This window comes from Arachis duranensis, chromosome 3 (genome assembly GCF_000817695.3).
Source record: "Arachis duranensis cultivar V14167 chromosome 3, aradu.V14167.gnm2.J7QH, whole genome shotgun sequence".
Lineage (NCBI taxonomy): Eukaryota > Viridiplantae > Streptophyta > Magnoliopsida > Fabales > Fabaceae > Arachis > Arachis duranensis.
In genome coordinates, this window is record NC_029774.3 from 56,067,144 (window position 1) to 56,085,898 (window position 18,755).

An 18,755-nucleotide genomic window follows, 5' to 3' on the forward strand; every position below is an offset into this window, starting at 1 on the left:
TAACTTTGAATTGAAGCCTCAACTCATCACTCTTGTCCAAAATAATTGTTCTTTCAGAGGAAGTGCCTAAGAAGACCCTAATCAGGATCTCACTACATTCCTAAGGATCTGTGATACAGTGAAATCAAATGGAGTTCATCCTGATGCCTACAGATTGCTTCTATTCACATTCTCTCTAAGGGATAAAGCATCCAAGTGGCTAGAATCATTTCCAAAGAAAAACCTCACAACTTAGGAGGATGTAGTAAATAAATTCTTGGCAAGGTTCTATCCCCCACAAAGAGTCAATAGGCTGAGAGCAGAGGTTCAAACATTCAGGTAGCAGGATGGTGAAACCTTGTATGAAGCATGGGAAAGATTCAAAGATTTGACTAGGAAATGCCCCCTGATATGTTTAATGAGTCGGTGCAACTACATATCTTTTATGAAGGGCTTTCATATGAATCAAAGAAAGCTATGGACCACTCATCTGGAGGCTCCCTTAACAAGAAGAAGACTATTGAAGAAGCCATTGATGTCATAGAAATAGTGGCTGACAATGAGTATTTATATGCCTTTGAGAGAAGCAATAACAGAGGAGTCATAGAGCTGAACAACATGGATGCAATATTGGCCCAAAATAAGATGATCACCAAGCAACTAGCTGATTTGACTAAGCAAATGGAGAAGAATCAGGCTGCAGCTATCCACATTCAACCATCACCTCAAGCAGAATCAAGTACAGAGGAAGAAGCTGACTGAGAACAAGCTAATTACATTGGAAATTCATCTAGACAAGTTCATGATCCATATACTAAAACCTACAATCCTAGTTGGAAGAACCACCCAAACTTTGGGCGGAGAAACCAATAGAACCAAAGCCAAGAGCATAGACCTTACAACTCCCATGAATTCAACAATTCTACTCACCAACACCCCAACCAAAGACCATATCAAACCACAGAAACCAACTCTTCACTTCCACCATACCAAAACCAAAATAACCAACCTCAATATCCAATTTCCACTCTACCATCAGAGGACAAACTATCTAGCATTGAATCTATGCTTGCAAATCTTTGCAAGGAAGTCCAAGATAACAGAACATTCAAGGAAGAAATGAGAGCTAGTATGAAAATTCGAGGAGAAACCATTAAGAAGCTTGAGTCCCAAGTGGGATATCTATCTCAACAATTTCCAAAGTCCACTGACAGCTTCCCAAGTGATACTGAAAAGAACCCAAGAGGAGAAATCAACGAAGGTAAGGTGGGAAGAATACAAGTCAATCAATCTAAGCAGTGAAGAAGTCCTGAAGGAAGAATGCTCCAGACACTCAGAGCATGATGCAGGAGAGTCAAGGAAGGATGTAAGGGAGATAGAAGAAATGACTAGCCCTGAACAGAAGAAGGAACAAAAAGAAAAAGAAGTCCTCAAGCCTTTTGTGCCACAAGTACCATTTTCCCAGAGACTCAGGGAAGGTGAGAAGGAGAAAATATACACTAGATTCCTGGATATATGTAAATCTCTTCATGTCAACATTACCTTCCTTGAGACACTGCAATAAATGCCCACATGCATTAAATGTATGAAGGAGCTGCTTACCAAGAAGAGCACCCTGAAGGGAGGACAAATAGTGGTAATGAACAAAGAATGTAGTGCCATCATCCAGAAGTACTTTCCTACAAAGAAAAAGGATCCGAGGAGCTTTCACATCCCTTGTACCATAGGGGATACTATGATTGATAGAGGATTCTGCGATTTGGGAACAAGTATCAATGTAATGCCTCTATCTCTCATGAAAAAGCTGAAAATTAATGAGTTAAAATCCACAAATGTGATCCTTTAGCTGGCGGACAAAACCCAGAAACAAGCACTAGGAGTGGTTGAGAACATACTGGTAAAGGTTGGGAAGTATTTCTTGCCGGCAGATTTTGTTATTCTCGAAATGGAGGAAAGTTACCTTCATCTGATCATCCTAAGAAGACCATTCCTAGCCATTGCCAAGGCACTTATAGATGTGGATCAAGATGAGTTAATACTGAGAATACATGATGAGCAACTCATTTTGCATGTTTTCAAACCATCACAAGATCTAGATCAAGAAAAAGGACTGCATGAAAATTAATTATGGTGACACTGATCAGAAAGAAGCACCCAATGAATTAGCCCCAGAGAGTCTAAAGTCATCCATGAAAGAAAAGGAAGAAGTAAAGATGAAGTTACCGACTGAGGAAACCAAGGAGAAGTTAGGGTCGCAACCTTCACTGGAGACAAGAAAAAAAGTCCTCCTGACACAAGTTTAGATGAAACATTACTGGGAGGAGAGAAAAGAATGGAAAAGAAGATCCCAAGGAGGTGGAGAAATAAAAAGGTTCCCACAGAGGATTTTTCTCGAGGCGACAAGGTGATAAAAACCCATTTTCCACCACTCCCACCTCATCTTCCTGGCATTCCATCTTAGCTACCTCCGGTAAACACAATCAGAAAAATTATCTCCTTAGAACATGTGGAAATCATCAAGGAATCAAGTGGAGATAGCTTCACTGTGTGAGGGGAGGATTTGAGGCACTATAATCCTCCCTAACAGAGAACCAATGTCAAGCTAGTGACAATAAAAGAGCGCTCCATGGGAGGCAACCCATGATTTAGTTTACTTGTTTTTAATTCCTTAATATGAATAATCAATGGTGTCCTAACATGAATTCAAGCTTCCAAAGACAAATTTGACAATTACTTATGATATCTTGAAGCATATGATCCATCTCTAAGTTTGGTGTGCCTATAGGCACCCTAAGATGTTTTTTAAAATTAATGATCATATAACCTTCATGATATATGTTTAAGTACCTTTCTTGGAGCATTAGCATAGGAGAGATGCCCTCAGGATGCATAAATCAATAGTGACAAGAGCTTCATTGAGTTTTTCATGAACAACTTGGTGGATTTAATTCATTGAGTGCATTGCCAAATATTAAGTTTGGTGTCCACCAAGGACATATAAATGCTTAAAGGAGTCACGGTTGATTGATGTGTCATGAGGAACACTTAGGATTAATTTTTCTTTTGCCATAACTTTTCAATTGTTACAGCCACCCATTTAATTCAATTTTGTCTTGTTCAAGCATAGGAAAGAGAAGATGGATGGAAGAGACAAAAGAGGACAAGTACGGTTGACATGAAGAGGAAAAGTAAGTCACATGGCTTTGGAAGCTACTCCTTGGGAAGTATGAATCTGCACATTGCTGGGAAGTGTACCACACCTAAATGACCGAGTCACATGCCCAATGAAGAGGCAAACTTTGTCCTCATTCAAATTTACATGCACACCCTTCATTATCAACCTTTCACAAAAAAATCATAGCCATCCATTCTTCATTAATGCTTGCTGTATATAGCCTTGAGTAGACCATGCCTCATAACTCAAGTTTCCACCCTTTTTTCACTCATAAACTCGGTCCTGTGTTCCTAAAAGCTCAAACTTATAATTGTGTTCTCTTGTGCTGCAAGTCATTCTTGTTCTATTTGTTCCCATACACTTTGCTTCACTTCCTAGCTACACTCTCATTCCACAAAAGTCTCACTAGCCATACCTCATCACCATTTATCTACCCTTACTCGGCCAAATACTAAGATACTTTTGAAGAAGAAAGAATTGAATATGATCAATGGAAGTTCAAATCATCATTTCATGAAATACAATATATATGGATAAACTCCAAGGGGATATTGCCAGAAATCTCTTTCCAGCTGCCCAAAGATGAATGTCCAGAGATTCGAGAGAAGATCAGAAAAAGAAAATGGGAGGTCCTCACCAACCTGATCACCAGAATCAACACTAGCATTATAAGGGAGTTTTACGCCAATATAGTGAGGCTTGATACAACCATTCCCAATACTTACAAAAGTTATGTAAGGGGTGTGGAGGTTGACTTTAGCCCGAAGACCATCATGAAAGTCTTGGACCTGAGAGTAGCCCACTTTGACCAACCTGGTTACTAGGAGATAATAAATGGCAATTCGGATTATGATGAAATTGCTAGTGATATCTGTGTGATTCATACTGACTGTAAGAGGGATGTTCATGGAAGGCACAAACATTTGAGAAGAGGGGGATCTTGCCCTTGAAGCAAAAGGGTGGTATGAACTTATAAGAAGATCAATCTTGGGCATTGTGAATACTTCAGAGGTCAACAAGAAAAGGGCCATCATGCTGCACTGCATTATGGTAGGAGGAGAAATAAAAGTCTATGAGATCATTACAAAAGACATTCAATATATCTCTGAGAAAAGCTCTGCTGAAGCATGGCTCTACTACCCGAGCACTATCATGAGGTTATGCATAAAAGCCAGGGTGCCACTAGAGGATGCAAACCCAATTTGGCTGACTCCAGGCATGCCAATGAACCTAGAGAGAATGATGAATGTTACAGTTGCCGAACAACGTCGAAGACCACAAAGAATGCAAAGAAGGGAAGAACCACAGCAAGAAGAGCAACAGGAGGAAGAACAGTAAGAAGAGCAACAGGAGGAAGAATAATAAGAAGAGCATCAAATGCTAGCACAACCCATCATGGACATGAGCCAAATGTAAGAAGCTATTGAAAGGTTGTCCCAATAATACACAGAAGCTCAAGAAAGACAAGAAGAGTTCCAACTGCAATACATGAAAAGGCAAGAAAAATAAGAAGAACTCCAGCTAAGGATGATAGAACATCAAAGAGATTTCCAAGAAAGACTTTTGGAGTCACAAAGAGAGCAATCTGCCCAGTCTCAAGAATCCTTCAATCAGCTTTCCAAACAATAAGAGAAGCAACAAGGTTACATCCTGAACATGTTCAACTGGAAGAATGTATACCATACAGTTGGAGAAGCCAGGCATATGGATATGATGGAATATGACGTAGATACTCAAGCACAGCTTGACTATCTAGTGGGTAGCATGCCTTTCTTAAATCGAAGAATCTCACCATTTGAAAAGTTCACTCGAGCAGTAGAGGCACAACTGGAAAGGTGCAAAAGAAATGAAGAAAGGATGCAGTAAAGGTTGAAGATGGTGGATTGTGGGATGCGGAGCAGTTTGGAACTAAAAAGCAACTAGAAGAAAGAAGAAGCAAAAAGAAACAAGACCCCAGGAAGAAGGGAGAATCAAGTAAAGGAAAGCAACCAGAGGAATGAAAGGTGGTGTTACTCTTTGCTCATCAATAAGAAAGAACATGTCTTCATATTTAGTTTTCTTTAAGTTGAAATCTTTTGAATGTTATTTGTTTAATGGTTTCTAATAAGTGTTTTAGTCTAAATGTTTGGGTGAATTTCACTTTCTTGAATGTATGCTTGTCCTACTTGTTTTAATTAAACAAAAGAAAGGTTTGAATATAAGTGAATTAGTTCCATTTGGTAAGGAATAAAATAAGAATTGAGTGGTGGTATGTATGTCTGATTGTGTAGCTAGCTCACTAATAACTAATAAAAGGGTAGAGTGTCCCTATTTAGTGTCAAGTTGGCTGTTATCTATGAATCTTAGCAAATAAAAATCCTTGGAAGAAAGAAAACAAATAAAAAGAAAGAGAAAAAGAAAAGCCAAAAGTGGCAACAAAATTGAAAGAAATAAAGAATAAAAGGCTAGGCACCTATAGTTTGATCTTAAGGCATGTGTCTGTGGTGTTTTTATGCAAGGATATGCTTGAATGAGTAAGTTCATATGAGTGCTTCGTCACTTGACAACTTGGGTTAACTAACCCGGGATCGTCAACTGAAAATTCACAATCAAGAGCAACCTTGTCACAAAATATTTACTAAACTAAAGAGGTGTTGGACACCAAGGCCAAGAGAGTGGATAAACAAACCATGTGCCTGTAGTGGATATGTGCTGAGGATAGACTTGGGTAATTAAGTCCTTACGGGTGTTTCAATACCTAGCACCTTGAACCAACTGGTTCGAGAGTGTTGACTGAAAGCCTACCTTAAAGAGTTGCCTAAAAAACATGACACTGAGCTATAATGGAGAATAAGTTCATAGAAAAAGAAAAAACAAAGAAAAGCAATTACCAAGGATGAGTGAATAATAAGAATTCATAGCAGCATGTTAGTAGATGCTTAAAAGAGACATTCCTCACCTAACAATTACTTGCTGATATGGACATTACCTTCTGTTTCATTCAATTCTTCTCATAATTCAGTGCTTGCTTGGGGACAAGCAAGATTTAAGTTTGGTGTTGTGATGCTAAGGCATCTTAGGCTAGTTTCACTAGCCTTTTTCTTTTGTTTTTAGTAGGATTTATGCACTTTCTTGAGCTATAAGCAATCATTTGGGTTAAAAGTTGATACACGCCTTGATTCATTCAAACATAGTTAATTGGATGCTTTTTCATGAGATTTATGCCATAATTACTTGTGTGCTAAGAATGATGCAATCATTCATGATATTAGCAAGGCTTTGATGCATGTATTTCTTGATGATAGGTGGAGAAAGGCATTGAAGGAGGATGAAGAATGGCCATGGAAAGAAGGAAGAGGAAGCAACGTTGGTGGCCAAAGTTGGACCACCAACGTTGCCTCAAACGTTGAGAGGGATGAAACAAGGAAAAAGTCTGCACAATTCTGATACCCACGTTGGAGGAAGCGTTAGTGCACCAACGTTACCCCCAACGTTTTGCTTTGTGAAAATTGAAAATACAATCCACGTGTACGCGTAGGTGATGCGCACGCGTGGATAGGCCAACGTTGGAGGGAACGTTGCCAAGCCAACGTTGAGGCCAACGTGCGCGATATGAACTCCAAATTTTGATTTTGAAAAGGCGCATCGACGTGCATGCGTAGGTAACGCGCACGCGTAGATAAATCAACGTTGGAAGGAGTGTTTCCACTCAAACGCTGGGTCCAACGTCTTCGAAACATTTTCAAAAATGGGAATTGAGTATTTTGCATCGGCGCGCACGCGTAGATGACGCACACGCGTGGATTAGCATTATGTTCCCAACGCGCACACGTATAGGCAGTGCAAACACGTGAAATGGTAATTTGCACCATCCACGCATACGCGTATGCCAAGCGCACGCGTGGATGGATGAATTTTTGCACCCCAAGATTGAGTCAAATGTTGATTGCAACACCCAGAACCCATTTATTCTAAATGGACGTTTGACTCAACGCTGGCCTAAAAATGTTGCTTCAAACGTGAGCATCAGAACTCTGCAAATCAAGCATATCTCTTCTCAACAGCATTGGAGCAACTTCAACCCATTTCAATTAAGGCCAAAAGCCCAATTTAGAGACTGAAGATCAATTGAAGAAAGTGTATAAATAGCTTAGAGTTTAAGTTAGTTAATGGTGGCTTGGAGACACGGAGTACTGAACTTCTGCCCAATTTTACTTTGCAACTTTTCAATTTTGCAATGTACTTTTCATTTCCATTTTCCATTTTGAGACCTATGAACAACTAAACCCCTTTCACTGGGTTAGAGAGCTCTATTATAATTCAATGGATCAATAACAGTTTTCATCTTCTTCTTCTATCTTTTCTCTTGATTTTGTTAGAAAGCTTTCGATCTTAATTCAATTGGATAGTTGTCTTGATAGAGAAGCTATTTATAATTGGAATTCCTCTGATCCTTGAGAGAGGAATGAGGAATTCATACTAGAATTGCTTTCTCACATTGGATTAGATTGGGGGTTGGATGGATATTGTGACATTTAATCCTACCAATGCTTTGATCTATGAAATTGTGTGGTATAATCAGTGACCAAATTTCAACTCTTCCCATGAGCAATTAAATCAAGACATTGGACAATTGTTCAAGCTTAGAGAGATTGGTGAGCCAAGACATTGGGATCCAATCATCTAAGATTGCCAAGCAAAGTCAATGAATGCATTGATTGAGGAAAAGATGAAAATGATTTGATCCGGAGAGTTCAATATCTCCTGAAACCCAATGAACCCCCTACTCTGATCTTACCCATTCTCATTACATTCTGCTCTTTAAATTCATGCTTAATCCCCATTCCCATGTAATTTCTTGAAATTTAAGCTTCTGCCATTTAATTTCTTGCAATTTAAGTTTCTGCTCCTACATTCTGCAATTTAATTTCTGTTCATTTAATTTTTTGAAATTTAAGTTTTCTGCCAATTTACATTCTGTAACTCCAACTAAATTCTAATTTCATTCAACTAGAACAATTCTCCAATTAACGTTGATCAACCAACCAATCCCTGTGGGATTCGACTTCACTCTACAATGGGTTTTTACTTGACGATAATTAGGTGCACTTGCCGGTAGAAAATTATTGAGAGACAGTTTTCGTGACTTCACAAGCCAATTAAGAGTTCCACCGATGTATGTTCCATCATCTTCAATAGCAAGTGGAAAGGCAGAGAAACTATCGATGTTCCTCCAAGAACTCTCACCGAACCTATAAACTTCCACAATTGTTTCCCAAGAATTATCGGTAAAGTTATTACTTAATATTATTCTTGCCATCATTTTATTCATTTACTAGTTTGTTAGCATGATTAGTAGAAGTTGTTATTTTACCCCTTCGTAGGAAGTTGTTACAATAAGGAATAATTGGCTGTGCTGAGGTGTATTATTAGTCAGTTTAAATTTGTAAATCTGTTAGAGTAGTGCAGATAGAAACAATAGTAATTAGATTTGTATTGGCTTTATGACTTTTTATTCAATGCAAGTTCATTGCTCAAGTTCTTCTTGGTTTCTCTGTTCATGAATGTTTTTCTCCATGTCCACATGCAATTTTCACAAGGTGCGGTAAGCGTGGATAGAGAAACTTTGAGAATACTGATTGAAGAATGAGCTACTTGCTCTTAAAATTTACGATGATCTAATGTTAATTGAGAATAATGACTAGTCCAGCTTCACAATTGATGCACTTTATTCTTTGATTCTATGAATTTTTTTCTCTTTTATCATTCATCTCGGTCTCCTTTATCCCTCTTCCTCAGATTTCATTTTCTTTCTCATACACTTCTTCTTCTTCCCTCTTGAACTCACACAATAGAGTTTGATGAGAGCTTTGTCATTTCAATTTTTATTCATAGAATTGAAATAACAAGTTTCAAAATCAACGAGATCAAGAGAGAAAGGTTGTGAGTTCATCATTAAAAATTCGCAGTTATGGAGGAAAAATCAAATCAAAGGAGTGGATCTGGAGGAGGCGTTCCTGCCATGAATGCACAGCAATTTGCAGCATTCCTTCAATCAAATTGCATAGATCTAAAGCCATATCAACAAGACAAATCTAAATCAAGATCTCTCCAGCCCCTATTACATACTTTCATATGAAAATCCAAGCATACCTATCACTAATGTGACTCTTACTGGTTCCAATTATAGTGCATGGAGCAAAGCTATGATTAATGCTCTCTACTCTAAAAATAAATTTGAATTTGTGGATGGCTCTATTATTAAACCTGAGAAGACTGATCCAATTTTTAAGGCATGGCAAAGATGCAACACATATATAGTTGCCTGGATAAATTTGTCACTTAGTTCAGACATCTACTAGAGTGTTCTCAGGAATAATGTTGGTTATGAACTCTGGAATGATCTTAAGCATCGTTACTATCAAGGTGATAGGTTTAGAGTAGCTGAGTTGAATGAATAAATATATGCACTAAAACAAGGAGATATGTCTATTACTGCCTATTTTGCTAAACTTAAAAACCTTTGGGAAGAGATTGATGAGTTTAGGACAATACCTAGATGTAACTATGTGAAATGTGAGTGTGGATTAGGAATTGTTAGGCTTCAAAGAGAAGAGGATAGAGTCATGAAATTTCTTAGAGGACTTGGATAGCAATACTCTACTGTTAAATCTCAAGTAATATTGATGGATGATCTTCCTAGTGTGAACAAGATTCTGTCCATGATCATTCAGCAAGAGAGACAGCTCTTTAGTTTTGACACTGCCTTGGATGCCAAAATGTTTGCTGCTGCTTTTACTTCATCATCTGGCAATACTGGAAACTCTTATACAGGGAAAGAAAAGGGAAAAAGTTTGGAAGAATCAATCAAACAAGGGAGAAAATCGCAGCAAACTGTAATGTATTCATTGTGGTAAAACAGGACACACAGTGGATAATTGCTGCAAAAAGCATGGATATCCACCTAATTCCAAACCTCGTTATAAGAAGAGGAATTTTGTCATTAATTGCTTAACTGCAGATAATGCTGAGGATGATAGTGATAATCTCAGTGATCACCAATTGGAATTCTAAAAGTAAAAGGAAGCAGCATTGCTGAATTCACACCTGAGAAAAGGGAAGCAATTCTAGCCTTGCTTAGCAAATAAGATGCGACTCATTCTCATAACATAAACTAGTTTTCAATCAAAGCCAATCCTTCTCCTCCTAAAGGTAGAATGGCACATGTTTGAATTTTCATTCCAATATTAAAGCTCTGAATATTTCAACTCAAAAATACAAATCATGGTTTGTAGACACTGGTGCTATAGACCATGTATCTTATACCTTGGCATATTTTAAAAACTATTTCAAAATTGATCCAATTGTTGTCAAATTACCTAATGGTGCATTAACCACTAGCTATATTATGAGCACTATTGCTTTTTCTGACAATCTTTATCTCACAAATGCATTATTCATTCCCACATTCAACTTCAAACTCATATCAATGTCAAAATTGACAGCATCTTTGCATTGTAAAATGACTTTTACTGACTTGCATTGTGAGATACAAGATTGGCACACTTTGAAGATGATTGGTGCAGCTAGTAATGTTGATGGTTTATACATTCTGCATAAGGATTTTCAAGTTCTCCCTCACATTACCGCAATTTCTAGCAGCAGCACCTCTCAACATCTATGGCATTCTAGACTAGGCCACCCATCACATAATAAATTAGCCTTACAAAAACATTTTGAATCTATTGATTGTACCAGTCCTGAGCCGTGTCATTCTTACCATCTTGGAAAACAAAAACGTTTCCCTTTTTCAGTTAGTTATAGTATTGCAGAAAAAGTGCTTGAACTCTTACCACTTTTACAGGAAAACGTTATTTTCTTACCATAGTTGATGATAATTCTCGTTTTACTTGGCTTTTATTCATGAAGAATAAAGGAAAGGCTTCACAATTGGTCAAAAATTTCATTGTCTTTGCTAAAACTCAATTTGCTGCAGTAGTAAAAATAATTAGAACAGATAATGGCCCTGAGTTTTTAATACCCACTTTTTATAACTCTAATGGCATTGTACATCAAAGAACCTGTGTTGAAACACCACAGCAGAATGGTGTTGTTGAATGAAAACATCAACACATTCTTATTGTGACTAGGACTATTATGTTTCATGCATACTTGCCTAAAACCTTTTGGAATTATGGTGTTGGACATACTGTTTACTTAATAAATCGATTATCAATTCCTTTTGAAATATCGTTCAGATGGCTCAGTAGACACAAAGCTCACCTTGTTGCAAAAGGGTACACACAAGTGGAAGGTGTGGACTACAAAGACACTTTCAGTCCTATGATAAAGTTGGGAAGCAATTCTAGTCTTGGCTGTTGCAGTAGTAAAGGGATGGTACCTGAAACAAATTGACATCAATACGGCCTTTTTACATGGTAAACTTGATGAGGAAGTATACATGCAAGTCCCTCCTGGTTTGGATGTAAAAGCTGGATCAGTTTGCAAGCCTGGAAAATCTCTTTATGGATTAAAGCAAGCTAGTAGGCAATGGAATTGTAAACTGAAATCTGTACTTCTTGAGCTTAATTACAATCAATAAAAGTCAGAATATAGTTTGTTCATTAAGACTACTGCACTTAGATTCACAACTATCCTAGTATATGTAGATGACTTAGTGCTGGCAGGAGATGATTTAATTGAAATTGAAAACGTCAAAAGTGTCCTTCATGACAGATTCAAGATCAAGGATATAGGATATTTGAAATATTTCCTTGGTTTAGAGGTAGCAAGATCTAAAAATGGAATTGCTTTGTACCAACGCAAGTATGCCTTGGACTTACTTAAAGAAACAGGGTTTGAAAACTGCAAACTAATTAGCACACCCATCGATTATGGAGTTAAGCTGGGGAAAGCCATAGGAGAATTGCTCACTAACTCCACTCCATATCGAAGGATCACAGGAAAGCTCTTGTATATTTTCCAACACCAGGCCTGACATAAGTTAAGCTTTTGAAAAGTTGAGCCAATTCCTAGATTGTGCTACTAATGAGCATCTAAAAGCTGCTCATAGGGTGCTACGTTACATCAAAGGATCTCCTGCCACTGGATTGTTTTTTTTTTCTACAGACTCTAATTTGGAACTCATAGGTTTTTCTGATTCAGATTGGGCAAGATGCCCAGACTCACGCAGATCAGTGTCTGCATATTGCTTCTTCTTGGTCCGTCCTTGGTCACTTGAAAAAGCAAGAAGCAAGTGGCGGTTGCAGCCTCTTCATCGGAAGCTGAATATAGGGTTCTACCAGTAGCAATTTGAGAAGCACAATGGCTTAGTTTTGTTCTTATAGATCTTGGTGTTCCAAATTCACAAACCTTTCAATCTATACTGTGACAGTAACTCAGCCATTTATATTGCCACAAATCAAGTATTTCATGAGCGCACAAAACACATTGAAGCTGATTGCTATATAGTGCATGATAAGTTACAAGAACGTTTAATTCATCTTCTTCTTATCTCCACTTCTAATCAAACAGCAAACATACTCACTAAACCTCTTGCTTCTGGACCCTTCACTATAGCTTTCTCCAAGCTTGGATTATTGGATCTCTTCACTCCCAATATGCCAAGCTTACGGGAGGGTGTTACTTAATATTATTTTTGCCATCATTTTATTCATTTACTAGTTTGTTAGCATGATTAGTAGAAGTTGTTATTTTACCTCTTTGTAGGAAGTTGTTACAATAAGGAATAAGTTGTTATTTTATGTACAAATTTTTTATTTTTCAAATTTAAATCAATCCAATTGAATCATAATTTAATCTAAAATTTTTTATGTACTCTTTTTGAGTACTAATTGATCAAACATATCCATTTTAATCTCTCCTACCAACCTTTTTATGTACTAATTATATGCTAAAAGTTTGGATTATTAATATTATTAATATTTTTTATTATTTTCAATTTTTTTTTAAAAAAAATATGTATCTCGTTTACACTGTAAACGAGATATACACGTGTCACGTCCACTGCCTTATCTCGTTTACACGGTAAACGAGATACATGTAAAATTATCTTGTTAACGAAATAAGAGAGGGGTATTTATTTCGGTAAATATTTTTTAAATTATTTATTTCGATAATTATTACATTTATTTAAAAATAAAAAATCCAAAAAAATGAGAGAAAAGAAAAATAAAGAAAAAATAGTTTTTTTTTGTGTATTATTTGGATAAAAAAAGATAAATAAAAAAGTAAAGAAAATTTTTTTATTATTTAGATAAAAAATAAAAAAAAAGAAAATTATAAGAATATAAAATTACATTAATATTTTTATCTATATTATATGTAAATTATAATTTGTTATTGATAAGGGATTAAATGTATAATTTTATTGATGTTTGTATATTTTTTTATTTTTTTTTTGGTAAAAATATTTTAGTGAATTTTACACCATTTTTTTACTTTATTTTCTTTTTTCATTTAAACATTAAAAAATTTATTTTTCGACTAATTTTTTTTCTTTTTATTCTTTTTCCCTTCAAATTCTTTTCATCCAAACAATGTGTTAGGTTACGTTTTATTATTTATATCTTATTTGTCAAATATAAAATAATAAATTATGTTCATATCTTATTTATCAAATATAATTTTATCTTTATATTTTTATCTGTGTTTAAAAATAATACACGTATTGAGGTATTTATTTTTTTATTATATTATTTATTTTATCTTCATATTAGACGATTTTCTAATAAACATTTCTCTTTTGGAGAAGAAAGAGATATATAAAGAATTTAATAACATATATCTATTCTGTGGATTTTTTTATATAAATTAAATAAATATATTATTTACAGATACAAATAATTTACAGTGTTTTTACGAAATTGCATCATATTATTTATTTCATTTACAGTTGAAATAATTTTGCATGTATTTCGTTTACATTATAAACAAAATAAGACTGACATGTTGGGGTAAACGAAATAAGACTGACATGTTGAGGCGCGTATTTATTTCGTTTATATTGTAAGCGAAATACATTACAACAGATTATCAATAGCTATAAAAAGATGTGCAACCCTTTGTATTCTTCACAACAAGTTCACTACTTCTTCTAAACCTTTTTCTTTCGTAAATTAGCCATAATGTCTAGTAGTAGTGGATATTTGGTTGTATGTGTGTATTCCGATTGCCTTATGAGAAAGGGTGATAATGGGGTCGTTTTTGAGTTTGAGAATCTCGTGTTGTTGCGTACATGGCGAGTTGCCTCGTTGTCGGAGCTGAAGAGTCTGGTATTGAGGAACGTCATTGGTAGTGTAAGAAAAGAAGTCCGACGGGTAGGGTATAGGCTGCTAGCACCGATGGGAGACAGAGTTTTTGGTTTTGTTTGTTTTGGATGCATGGCAACGAGAATGTGCAGCTGATGTTTGATATCCATGTGAGAATCATGGCCAACAAGTGATAGAGTTTTTTGCGGAGGTTGGTAATGTTGGTGGCGGTGGATCTGGGCAGTCAGACTTTGTACAAGATAATCCACCTCTCGCATCACCACCGATCCACGTTGGTGGTCCATTGGATGACATGGACATTGACAGTGAGGAATCTGACGAGGACTGTGTTGTGGATAGCAACGACAGTGATTCGTCAAAAGATGATGACGACAAGGAGTTCGTACTGGAGACTCCGGTTGAGCTATCGCATCGGTATCTTCTACCGGCCCCGTACCCAATTTTGGCATTGTCATCGGTGTATAGTCACTATCATACATTGGACATAGATGCGATGCAAGAGAAAAATCCATTTTCTAACACAGATGAAGACAATTACAACTTAGACGGTGGTCTGGAGTTCAGGGTGGGCCACAGATTCAAAAGCAGAGATGTAGTACTACAGGGAGTGAAGAATTACAGCATCCATAGAAGTGTAGAGTACCAACTTCCGGAGTCGGATCGATTAAAGTACCATATGCATTGCTGACAACACGAAGCAGGCTGCCTTTGGAGTCTTTAGGTTGCGCTCTGACAGAATCTCGGATATTGGTAAGTTTAACTGTCATCTATATTCTCAGTTATTACTTTTATGGTTGGTGTACATGTGAAACAACTTAGTTTTATTTCTTTTGGGAGGTTGGTAGGGTGGGAGGCGCGCACACATGTCTGGCACCCACTATGTCTTAGGACCATCGATAATTAGACAACAGTCTCATCTGCCGTGTCATCCTTTCGTTGATACAATCCAACCTATCCGTGAAGATATCTACCCTACAAGGTGCAATTAGGCAAAGCTATCACTTTAAACCCTCATACAGAAAGGTGTGGATGGTGAAACAGAAGGCAATTACTTAGATATACAGTGATTGGAGGAGTCATACAACAAGGTGTCGAGATTATTGCAAGCATTGCAGAGTTGTTGTCTCGGAATAGTATATGATATCAATGTTGTACCGTACAATGATGGTCACCTTTTGTTGCATGAATGCAGTATGGTTGACAAGGTATCCTGGGCCTTCCCTGCCTGTGTGGAAGCTTTCAAGAACTGCAAGTCGTTCATATCCGTCGATGCCACGCATTTGCATGGCGAATATGGTGGTACCCACTACTATGCAAGTCGTTCACCTTTCTACTACACACTGCTTCTATTAAGGTACCCACACTATAGCAACATATTTCATGTTTAACATAAACACTAAATGAAAAACAAGACCAACCTCAAAGTCCTCTGCCCCGACAACATGCCACGTGGCGTTCAGCCTATTAATGTCCGCATCGAGCTGATCGACGCGCGCCATAATTTTTAAGTGACTCGTAAATTTGATTAGAGAAGGATAAAGTGGGAAAAAAATGAAGGAAATGAAAGGTTTTTGGCTTTTGGTGGTGCTGTGAACGAAACTCCTATATATAGGGATTCTTGCTCTTATTTCATTTATAGTGTAAACGAAATAATTTTGAATGTATTTTGTTTACACTATAAATGAAATAAGATCGTTATACAACACGTGTGCAAACAGTTATCTTGAATTCATGCCCATTCACGCAATCAATCAACACTTATCACCAATTCAACACCAAAACTCAATCTCAAAGGTACCACACCAGAGCAAACACAAGCGAAATAGACAAGAAAAACACAGGTAAAGATAGCAATTACAGCAAGTAGCTCAAATAGCAGTTAATAACAATTAAATAATTAGACAAATCATAACAAATTCAAGCTCAAACAAAGCACGCAAATTCATATGATGCATGTCTGTCCTATGGCTAATGAGCTCATTTGTCGGTTATATAGCCAAACCCGACATGTCCAGTAGCTAACCCGAACACTGTCTCTCTATTGTGTATTAATACCATTAGACAGAATACGTGCCCTGTCACCATTAGAGGGATTATGTGCCCTGTCACCATTAGAGGGAATAGGTGCCCTGTCACCATTAGAGGGAATAGGTGCCCTATCACCCTTACAACCAGAGAGAAAGCACAAACATACTTGTCATCAATCAACCTCAACCTTGTCTCATTTATCATATTCATCCAATTTCATAATCAAACTCAGTTTTCATCATTCTTCTTCCTCATCTCTTTTCTGAAGCAAGTGGCAACGCCATTGCCTCTTACTTGGGGTCTCAACTCTTAGTCGAATTCAATTTCATTTTCAAATATATTTCTCAATATCATTCAATTCATTCAAAAATCATACTTTTAAAATCAACTCTCATCATCCTTCATTTTTAAATCATTCATTTAACTACTTTAAATCGGAGTTATCAATTAACTACCTTGGCAAAGTCTCAAGACTCTAAGGAAGAACAACCAAATCCCTTTCCTTAAGTTCATTAAAATTCTTAAAAATCATAGTTTCTTGATTTGAATTAATCAAGTAAAATCCAAATAAAAACCAAATCATTTAGAACCAAAACGTCACAAAACGGCATTTTTTAATCAAAGTCCAATTTCATTTAAATTCACTACAGCTCCTCTGAATGAAATTCTTAAGTCCAATTCAAAACATAAGCCCTTTTTATATTTAAATCGTCCTCAAAACATATACTTGCATAAGTAAATTGAACTCGAAACATAACTATTTTCTTAATAAATCAAGAATCAAATAATACAATTTCTCAAGTCCAACCTTTTTTCTAAATAACATTTCAAACAAAGTCTTAAGTTTCATAATAAAATTTTGGCAGCATCTCCCCTAAAACTTGGACTTTGCCACCCTTTTCGAGTCCCAACAAAACCATTCTTAACCTTTTTCAATGGATTCAAAACCAAATCATTTCTTAATAAAATATAAATTCAAATTTTCCAATTATCAAATCATTTTGATGTCTAACCATTTCAATATCAAAATAATTCATTTTCCATGTCTCAAATCATTCCCAACTATTTAAAATCACAACCATAACAACTCAACCCATGAAAAATCAACAAAATTCAGAGTTTAAACTACCAATCCAATAAATCACAATTTAACTCAATTTCAGCATAATCAATTAAAAGTCACAAATTACAGCCACCTCAACCAATCAATAAGTTAATTAAATAAACAGACATATTTATTCAAAGCAGACCTGACAATTCATAAGACTTACACAATCACCAGAAATTGTATTTATCACTTCCATATTCATTTATAACAATTCCAAAATATAAATAAGCTTTTTAGAAAAATACCCCTACTTCGAAAAGTCGAACCTATAAACCAACGCATTAAAGAAAACCTTTTTCTTTCAATTCACAGTAGCGACAGCACTTTCAACCGCTCCCATGGCAACAGCAGCTGTTAAACACCACATGCAGTCATAGTAACTTGACCCTGAGACATTAACATTGTAAAAACCTCAATAAACTATAACAAAATGCTAACAATAAGGATTTCAAGGCAAGAACAGCTTACTGACCGAGCAACAACCAATAACTGCGCAGCGGCAGCTCCATCAGTTGATTCCAGCGGTATCCGCGCTATACCCAGTGACCAGAACAGCCCGAAGCAGCTCCAATAGCCGCATGCAACTCAGCAGCAACCTCTAACCGTCACTTTTTCTCTTCCCGGCGTCCAGTTTCCAGTGGCAGACTCTCCCATCAGTGGTGAGGTAGAATGACGGCAGAGACAAGTTCGGTGCCAGAGCTCTGACAAAGCTGGCGGTGACGAGCTCCCTCTCACGCATTGTCTCTCTCTCATCGGGCTTCTTTGGCAAGCAGCTCCAACGACAGCAGCGACGGCGACTGGAAGCAACTTCTCCGACGGCGACCAAGAACTTCTTCTCCCTTCTCGCGTGACACTCTTCTTTGTCTCTCCTTCTGTTTCGTGCGATGGCCCTCCCCGATCAGTTTTTCCTTTTCTTTCCTCTACTCTTCCCTGTTATCTCTTCTCCTATTCTATGCGTCAGGGAGCAGCTTTCAGAGCTTGCTAAAACCTGCAAGTTGTCTAACAATTTTTTTTGTCAGATGGATTGGATAACTCCCAATCTTACGTATCACAACATACCTATACTACATACTTATTCACACAACACTAAAGAATTTTTTTAATACTTAGTGTATTTTCTAAGATTTGAGCCTAGATACAGTGTATTAAAAGCAAGGTTCGGAAAACCGGACCGGTCATCAAACCGCTCTAGTCA

General features: G+C 36.8%; 1 long non-coding RNA gene and 1 other non-coding gene across 2 annotated transcripts; both read right to left on the reverse strand.

Moving 5' to 3' along the window:
- Positions 1-289: 289 nt before the first annotated feature.
- On the reverse strand, positions 290-396 carry LOC127746236 (small nucleolar RNA R71). Its single transcript, XR_008007856.1, has one exon. It is a non-coding gene; the product is annotated as a small nucleolar RNA R71 (small nucleolar RNA).
- A 17,323-nt stretch (positions 397-17,719) lies between these two features.
- LOC127745774 (uncharacterized) lies at positions 17,720-18,443 on the reverse strand. Its single transcript, XR_008007293.1, has 2 exons — positions 18,033-18,443; positions 17,720-17,947 (listed from the first exon to the last, which is right to left on the reverse strand). It is a non-coding gene; the product is annotated as an uncharacterized LOC127745774 (long non-coding RNA).
- Positions 18,444-18,755: the final 312 nt, after the last annotated feature.